Here is a 9,828-nt window from a genome sequence, read left to right as displayed (position 1 = left end):
GCTCAACATCCCTAATAATCAGGAAAATGCAAATAAAAATTGAGGTATCACTCTACACCTGTCAGGATGGCTGGAATAAAAAAGGTAAGAGATAACTGGTGTTGGCAAGAAAGTAGAGAAAAAGTAGCATATATCCTCATGCAGTGCTGGTGAGAATACAAACTGGTGTAGCCACTGCGGAAAACAATATGGAGGGTCCACAAAAAATTAAAAATTGGATTACCATAGGATCCAGTAATTCCACTGCTATTTACACAAAGAAAACAAAAACATTAAATTGAGAAGACATATGCACCCCTGTATTTACTGCAGCATTATTTACAATAGCCAAGATATGGAAGTAACCCAAATATCTATCAACAGATGAATGGATAGAGTGGGAGATATATATATATATATAGATATATATATATTTATATATTACACACAGGAATATTACTTAGCCATAAAAAAGGATAAGATCTTTCTATCTGCAACAACACGGATGGACCTAGAGAGTATAATGCTAAAAATAAGTCAGAGAAAGAAAAATGCCATATAAATTCACTTATATATGGAATTTAAGAAACAAAGGAATAAAGAAAAAACAAAATAGACTCTTAAATAAAAGAGAATAAACTGGTGGTTGCTAGAAGGGAGGTGGGTCAGAGAAATGGGTAAGATTGATAAAGGGGACTAAGAGTACACCTATCTTGGGGCACCTGATTGGCTGAGTACACTTATCTTGATGAGAACTGGGTAATATACAGAATTGTATCATATCGTACACCTTGAAACTAATCTAACACTATGTTAACCATACTTTATTAGAAAACAAAAACAAACAAACAAAAAAACCTTGTTACTTAAAAATACTAACCATCATTTCAACATACAGTGAATTATAATCTTCTTGCTGATGGAGTATCTTGCCTTTATGTTGATGGCTACTCATTGATCAGAGTAGGGGTTACTGAAGGTTGAGGAGGCTGTGCCAATTTCAAAATAAGACAACTAAGTTTGCTGTATTGATAGACCATTCCTTTCACTTGAACACTTAGAAGGCTTCATAGAGTTATTAGTTGCATAACTTTAATAGTGTTGTATCCCAAGGAATAGGGAAGCCCAATGAGAAGGAGAGAAATAATGGAGCAGACAGTTGATGGAGCAGTAAAAAACAGTTAGGAATTAATCTCATTGTCTTGTATGGGCAAGGTTGTGGTACTCCAAAAACAGTTACAATAGTAGCATCAAAGAGCAATGATCATAGGTTGTCATAATATAATAATGAAAAAAAAAAAAACAGAAATATTGCAAGAGTTACCCATACATGACACGGAGACACCAAGTGAGCAAATACTATGGGAATAGCACTGGCAGACTTGTTTGCAACAGAGTTGCTACAAACCCTCAATTTGTATAAAACACAGTATTTGTGAAACACAATAAAGCAAAGTGTAATGAGGTCTGCCTGAATATGACCCAGTCTTCCTGATCATCTAGTAATCCAGTCATTCAAGTTTCACCTCAAGTTGGTTTAGAGGGAAAAAACTAAAACAAAACAAAAAATCTTTCAAAAATTGAACAATTTTTTATTTAGTTTTTTGTAATTTTTTCCTTTACAAAATTGCCAAACACAACTATTTGCCACAATGTGGTAAAACACACACACACACACACACACACACACACACACTTAGAAGACCTGAGTTTTATTGTGGTTTTTACAATTAAGCAAATTTAGATGAGCAATTTAATCCCCGAATGTCATTTAATCATTTGAAAAAATGGTGAATTTTGTGATCCATAAGGTATTCTTTAGCTTCAGGAAATGTTGATATACATAGGTCAAGTTAGTTAAAATAGTAAAACTGATCTAAATGTGACTATATTGCCTGAGACCATTCTTATACATGAAACACCCTTTTTATAATAAACTGTCCCAAAAAGGCATCAAAGCAAAAAAAAAAAAAAAACAAAAAAACGAGTAGTTGTTTATAAAACTATTTATAAACAACTTGCTACTTAAAAATCAGCATGACTATTTCGTTCCTAAACTGTAGCTACATACCTAAACACCCATCCTCAAATACTTGAATTTAAAGCCCAATTCAGCATCAATATCTTCAAATAAAAATTAGGCAAAACTTCCCATTTTACCCCCAGTGCAATGCAAGTTTACTATATGAATTATATCTACAAAATAAACATCAAGAAGGATGAGTACCGATGCAAAAATAGAAGCCAGTGATTGGTCAGGACATAATGGTTATGGAATTAAAGATACGGAAGAGCTAAATTGTGTCCAACTTTCTCAGGTGAGGCAAAAGGGGAAGAACAGCAATTTCCCAAGGCATTACTGTAGTGAACGGAGATGCAGACCACTGTAGTGCCCACTATATGACCATTGCCTAAATAACCCCAACAAGAAAATCTTTCAGAAGTGGCAGCTCCAGCCACGGGCAGCGACATAACTGATTAGTTCATTAAAGGTCCACAGGAGAGGTGCCTTGGTGGCTCAGTCTTTAAGTGTCTGCCTTCAGCTCAGGTCATGATCCCAGGGTTCTGGGATCGAGCCCCACGTCAGGCTCCCTGCTCAGTGGGAAGCTTGTTTCTCCCTCTCCCCTTGCTTGTGTTCCTGCTCTGTCTCTCTCTGTCAAACAAATAAATAAAATCTTTAAAAATATAAAGGGTCACATGAAGGCTATCATTCATAGATATTATTGAAGTATTATGAAGTGGGATCATTGGATATCCACACCAAGTGGAATATATAGGTACAACATGAATGATGTTGATGAATCTGCCTGAATTCATCTTTTACCAAGTGATAAATGAAAAACAAAAACAAGAAAAGCCTATCTCTATAAAACAAAATTCAAACTAAGTTTAATTCAAATGGCACTTGTTTCTCCAAGCATCAGCTAATCTTTGCAGTCAGATAGTCTCAATCTTGTTTCAAACTCCAGATATCATTTGGCTGTTTTTTTTTGTTAATGCCACTTGTCATTATTACTGTATTATAGTGATTTGTGGGGTTTTTTTCTGACTTCATCCTATCCTTAAACTTGCCTATTTAATCCAAAAGGACAGGAATTATTCATCATAGCTTTCAGTGTTGCACAGTAGCTATTACATACTTAAATGCTTCTTGCTTAAATGGATGGATGAATAAGTATTCCAGCTTAAACAAAGTAAAGGTAAAAGATAGAAATCAACCCAATAGTAATACATCTTTTTTAAATGGTTATACTAGAAATGGAAGCCATACTTCCATTATATCTGTAAAATGTTATCTCTTTAAAAAAAAAAAACAAACTATGAAGACATGAAAAATTAAGACTGATAAAGCTGGATGAGTGGTGGTGGATAAATGGGTTCATATGTTATCTTTTCCATTGTTCTACATATTTGAAATATCTCACAACTTAAAAATCTATGAGACACAAGGCAGTGTTAATACTTCATTCTATGCACAATATTATATAATCTAGACCCAAGTTGCTTGTCTAATATAACTATTTTTTAAAAACAATGTAGCAATATGACACTAATCTGAAGATAATAAGGGACATAAACATAAAACCCTATCAGAAACCAGCATACAAAAAAGACCTCTGAAGTAAACAATTTACATGACCAAAAAGCCTCTTTTTTAACACACTATCCTACTAAGTACAGCTACTTAGCTCTCCTAGCTATCTAAGATTCAAAGGCTCAAATGTTTAAAATGGACACAATAGGAAGGCTAGGGAAATATAAAATTTATAGTTATCTGGGATAATTTGATAGAATATATCATTTGGGAAGCTTTACTATGCACAGGATAAAATTCAGTGATCAAAATGGGGATAGTCAGTTCTTCCAGGTGGGGAGTGAGGCAGTCAGTTCGATTCCATACAATTTTTAAGAATTCAGAAACATGGGATGCCTGGGTGGCTCAGCTAAGAGTTTGCCTTCAGCTCTGATCAGGATCCCAGGGTCCTGAGACTGAGTCCAGTATCAGGCTCCTTGCTCAGAGGGAGAGCCTGTTTTCCCCTGTCTGCCACTTCCCTTGCTCATGCTCTGACAAAATCTTAAAAAAAAAAAAAAAAAAAAACAGAAACATAGGTTTATATATCAGAAGGAATTCTACTATTTAAAAGTTTTATTAAAGTTTGAAAAAAAAAACTGACTATATTCCACATACTTGGAACATCTTATTTCTCAGTAATTCCACTGAGGTCAAGTCAACTAAAACAATTTTTTGAATGCCATAAATTACTTATAAGGTACAACTATGATGGGAAATTTTAATGAATTCTAAGAACTATTAAATGAAAGAATCTTCAATAAAGCCTGTTTTGTGGAATCATGTTAACAAGGTACATTATTCAAATACACAAGTCAATTGACATATGAAATGAAAATTTCACTGAATGTATTTAGAGAAAATGAAAAAACTGGAGAACTATAAAGGGCCTGTTCTTCAGAGGGAAGTGGCTTATAGCTCGTTTTCTGCAAGAATGTCATTCTATTCAAAAGCAATAGAATGCCTCTGCCCAAAAGGATCTAAAACAAAAACTCTGATATTAATATTTAGCCCTACCATCAGCTTTTAATCAAGTGAGCATGACATAACCTAGCAAAAGTATTTCCCCTTCATTAAAAAAAAAGGGGTGAGGGGAGAAATCCCAGTTTCAAAACAAGAGCTACAATAGCAGGCAAAACCACAAAGATTTAAGAAGCCAAAGAAAACTACTCATAAAATGAATACATGTATTTTTAGAGTTTTAAGGATCTTTGAGCTTCACTTAGTCCAAACATCTTATTTTACAATTGAAAAAAACAATGAGACATATTACTGATTATTCAGTGTCAGATATAAGACTGAAACCCAGAGCTTCTGACTACCAATCTACTTTGACAAGATACCTTGCAAAACTTACAATAACTTAAATAAAAACTGAGTTGAACTGTTTTGTCCCTCTCGGCACACCATATGAAAACCAGGACAGAGAAGGTCACAGATATGGCGGCTGTTAGGAGCAGAAGCTGACAACCACATTTGCAGGTCTGATATGTGCATCTGTAACTGCATGCAGCTAAAACACACAAAAAGCAGCTGGTAAAACCAGAACAGCTCCCCCCATATGCTGCACCACCTCTGCAGCCTTAATATGTTGAAGGGCAGCCCGGTCATCTACAAATGGGCCATGCATCCATTCACACTAGAACTGGCCATTATACTCACTGATGCAAGGGTGTGTATGTGTTTGCAAGAAATGGATACAATGCAATTTGCAAAAGGTTCTAGGCCAAGAAAATTGCTTATCCCCTGGGACTGGATACTTTAGGAACAAATGTTTGCTACCCAATTCAGTCAGTAATCATTGCAAAGGTAACTGGGGAAAAGGGCATATTCTATAAGCCAGCAAATTTATGAAGCAGTTAAATCACTGTGGACAAAAATCAACAAGCGAGAGTCATTTCCTAAACCCAAAGAGAAAGCTAAGCTAGGAAATTCTGCTGAAACAGAAATATCTGAAAAAACAACTGACAGCCTGAAATTCTCAGTGCTGTCAATAGAACTTGTCAATAGAACTCAACTCTGAAACAAAGACAAGATCAGAATCCACCTCAGGTGCTACACGGTTTATGCCTGACCCCAAGCTCGTGGATCACGGGCAGTCCCATCCAGAAAATGTAGGTTATGTAAAGCAGTAGAAGCTGAAATAGTCTGCATAGAGAACTAGAAGATGTGTGAAGTAGAAAATAATGATGAAAAAGTCATGTAAAGATTAACTGTGACACAGAGAGTATAACTTTTTTTTTTTTAAACAGTTTTTCTCTCACATCTTCTAAAGTAATGTATCGTTGGACCCATCACATAAGGGATTAAAACACAAACTGTGAATTTAATCCCAGCAATATTAAAAGACTGATGAAGAGGCAGAAGTAGAAGTATTGGGAAGCATTTAATAATTTTAAGGGTGTTTATAAAAAAACAAAAATAGCATAAATATATGAACATTGATGAAGTAACGTATGTGTATACTATACAGATATATATACATATTTGCTTTAGCCTTTTCAAATTAATGTGCTAAATTAGAATAGTGTGTAGAAGGATATGTTCCCTCTCTTTTTTTTTCCATTCCCCAGAGCTTGAATATCCATATTTTATGAAAAAAATTAAATAAAAACTATTTGCCTCGATAATGTGATATTAATACATTTTCGTAGGATTGTGGGGGAAAATATGTAAACTTACCATCAATTTGATGTGTTCAAGCTTAAAGTAAAGCAAACAAACAAAATAAAACAGTACACTTCCTAGTCTAGAATCACTTTTACAGACTAAGTAAGCATTCTAGCAAGACAAAGCAATTTACTGTAATAACAGAAGAAAGTTCCTCTAAATGCTTCATTTTTCTTTCAAAGGTAGTAAAGTACATTCCTAAAAATCACAGAGCATTGAGACACCCGCAGATGATTTAGGGAGTTATCCCACTGTCTGCAATATATTTTGTAGACAACCAAAGTGGAATAAAAATATATATGAAATATCTTATTTAGAAATATTAATTTTATACTTATAAAAAGATGCTAGGGTCATTACAAATTATTACATTTAAAAATATACATTTTATATTAAATTAATATAAGGATCTTATTTTAAAACTAAACTGATATTCTATAATATATAAAAATATTTAATGTACTGTCATAGGTAGGACTTATTTAAATCCTCAGATTACCACAGTCTGCTTGAAAATAATTGAATTCATGCTTTAAATATGTGCTTATTCTTTATAGAGAGATAGACAAGGCTTTCAACTGTAGCCAGAAAATCTAGATTTAAGTTCCACATGTTATTAAGCTGCTATGAACTTTGGCAGCTTAAGTCTCTATAAAATCTGGTTTCTTCTGCCAGAAAGAAATATCATCTTTAGGGGCACTGTTAGGTTTAAATGAAGTCTATATATAAAGTCTGTCGAAAAACAATATACATATTTAATCTTATTTTTAACATATGTTATTAGTTTATATTATCTATAAAGCAAGAAGGTTAATTAATGTGGCCATTTAGACTCTGTTGATAAAACAGTCTAGTCTGTTTTATTACTGTACAGGAATAAGATTCAAACTATTACCATATTATTGGAAAACAACTGCCATGAACAAATTCCATGATTATGACTATTGATGCAAAAAGAAAAGAGGGAAGTTCAAATATCACAAAATACTTGAAGTATATTTACTCAATTATACTTACAAGGACTTGATTCATGCTTTATTCATCAAATCTTACATTTGTTCAAGCAGCACATATTTGGCAGTTTAAAGCTCAATCTGGGCTTTTTGTGTGGCTATATGGGCAATTAGATGTGAACCAACTGTAACTTTGATACATTGCAAGAGGGAATAGGAATTGGTTCAGCCACTTTGGTAAACTACTTACATGTATCTACCCAAATTAAGTATATGCCTTCCTCTGACCCAGCATTTCACTCCTAAGTATATATCCCAAAGAAATGAGGGCACAATTTCGCCAAAAGTAAAAAGAAAAAAAAAATCTTCATAGAAACTATGAGAATAAGAGTCCCAAACTAGAAACACACCAAACATTCATCGTAAGAATAAATGAGGTTAAGCAATGAAGTACCACACTGCAGATCTTACACTGAGCAAAAGACGCCAGGCACTGTAGCATCCATAGTGCTTCACTCCCTTTACAGGAAGTATTTTTAAAAAGGGAGGTGGCAGGGTGGGTGCTGCAGTCGGTTAAGTGTCTGACTTTTGATTTCCGCTCAGGTCCTAATATCAGGTTGTGGGATTGAGCCCCGGCCAGTTGTTCTCGGTGCTCAGCTGGGAGTCTGCTTGAGATTCTCTCTCTTTCTCTCTCTCTCGCCCCTCCCCAACACTTGCATGCAGATGCAACCACACTCTAAATTCTTTAAAAAAAAAAAAAGGTTGTAAAAAAGGGAAAACTCTTTGGTTACTCAAGTCAAGATCATTAGGGCAAGTGGGATGCTAGTGTGTAAGAAAACTAAGACATGTCACTGTTTTCAACCATGGGCAGCAGAGAGAAGCTAGAGCATTCTTGAAGAGTTGTTACTAAAGGCTGGAAAGAGTGAGAAAATTTTTATTGGAAATGTGCTGGTAGAACAATTATCAAAATGCTGGCCTGAAAATAACAAAGGCTGTAGAAAGTGGTTGTCTTAGCAGAGGTAAGGAGATATTGACAGGGAAGGGACAGGGAAAGCTTTCTAGGAAGAAGAAATACTCTACACCTTTGTAGAGCTCGAATGAATTTGGTATAAATGTTCGTTAAAATGGTACACTTATGAGCATAATTTTAGTTGCAGATAAATTGAAACTTGATTTAGAAAAAATAAATTTATCAAAGGATACATTTTAAAAGATTTTTAAAATTAGTCTCGGGGCACCTGGGTGGCTCAGTGGCTAAGCCTCTGCCTTCGGCTCCAGTTGTGATCCCAGGGTCCTGGGATCGAGCCCCACATCTGGCTCTCTGCTCAGCAGGGAGCCTGCTTCCCCCTCTCTCTCTGCCTGCCTCTCTGCCTACTTGTGATCTCTGTCCGTCAAATAAAATCTTTAAAAAAAAATTAGTCTCTAACACATAATACTGGTATGTTATAGTTTAAAAGTTGTGAAAAAGTAGAGCACTTATAGATTTACCATATGTTATGGCTTTCAAATAGCATGAGGCTGGCAACAGCTCTGGTTCATAAAAATCACACTGGGATTTCTCACTTAGTGCTGTGCCATCAACCTCAAATCATCCACACACTTGTCTGTGGTTTCTAATGGAACGCTAACACAGCTCATGTATGTGTCCGCAACACATATATGAATCATGTTAACAAAGAAAAATCATAAAAAACTTCTTTGTCAAAGTCAATGCTTTGTTTTGCTCTAAGTTTGAGCCACTTAATTAGAACTGTTGAGCTTTTTACATAGAATAAAGAAGCTGATGTGTCAAAAACATCTGAAGAAAAACCTTCAGTGTCAGAATGCAGTGGATTGACAAGACAATTATCTAAATTTGGCCCCAGAATTTAACATAATTGAAAACAACCACATTAGACTTGGAAACATTTTTATACACATTTGTGTGAGCACTGATTCTCATGCAGATAATGGCCAATCATCCTACATTAATAAGGCCCATAAACTTAAATGGCTTCCCATCTTTTTGTGATTATTCTGTGATCAAAACACACACCCCAGGTGTAACTAATACCAGCATATTTGCTATATATTTTTTAAACAGTAGACAATTGAACATTCCAAAATAGTGTTCTTTCCACAACTATGGGTAGAATTGTGTCCCCCCTCTCCAAATATATAAGTTGAAATTCTAAATCCCTAGTACCTCAAAATGTGAATGTATACAGAGAAATTTACCTCTTTAAAGACAAATTCAACTGAGATCATTAGGGTGGGCCTTAACCCAATCTGACTTGTGTCTTTTGAAGACATTAGGACCCAAATCCGTGCATATACAAAGAGAAGACCATGCAAAGACACACGGAGAAGGTGGCCACCCACCAGCCAAAGAGAGAGGCCTCAGAAGAAACCATCTCAGCCAACACCTTGACTTCACACTTCTAGATGTGTTATGGCAGCCCTAGAAAACTAATCCACAATCACATTACAAAAGAATATATTTGGAAGCAAAAGACTTAATAAACCTGTTTTTTCATTTGTTATGTAATTTAAGATGATCCACATCAATGTGATTGGAATAGGAGAGATAGGACTGACCCAGCAGGACTTCCCATGGTGTGATGTCAAGAACAAGGCCCCAGTGTCATCCTCTTCCTGTAGGCAAACTCAATTCCA

The 9,828-nt window shown here is 35.2% G+C and overlaps 1 pseudogene; it reads left to right on the top strand.

Moving 5' to 3' along the window:
- Nucleotides 1–2,198: 2,198 nt before the first annotated feature.
- LOC131825655 (MICOS complex subunit MIC27-like) lies at nt 2,199–5,685 on the top strand (annotated as a pseudogene).
- The last annotated feature ends 4,143 nt before the right edge of the window (nt 5,686–9,828 follow it).

This window comes from Mustela lutreola, chromosome 2 (assembly GCF_030435805.1).
Source record: "Mustela lutreola isolate mMusLut2 chromosome 2, mMusLut2.pri, whole genome shotgun sequence".
NCBI classification, from domain to species: domain Eukaryota; kingdom Metazoa; phylum Chordata; class Mammalia; order Carnivora; family Mustelidae; genus Mustela; species Mustela lutreola.
Note: the sequence above shows the minus strand (reverse complement) of the source record. Positions and strands in the feature narration are given on the sequence as shown.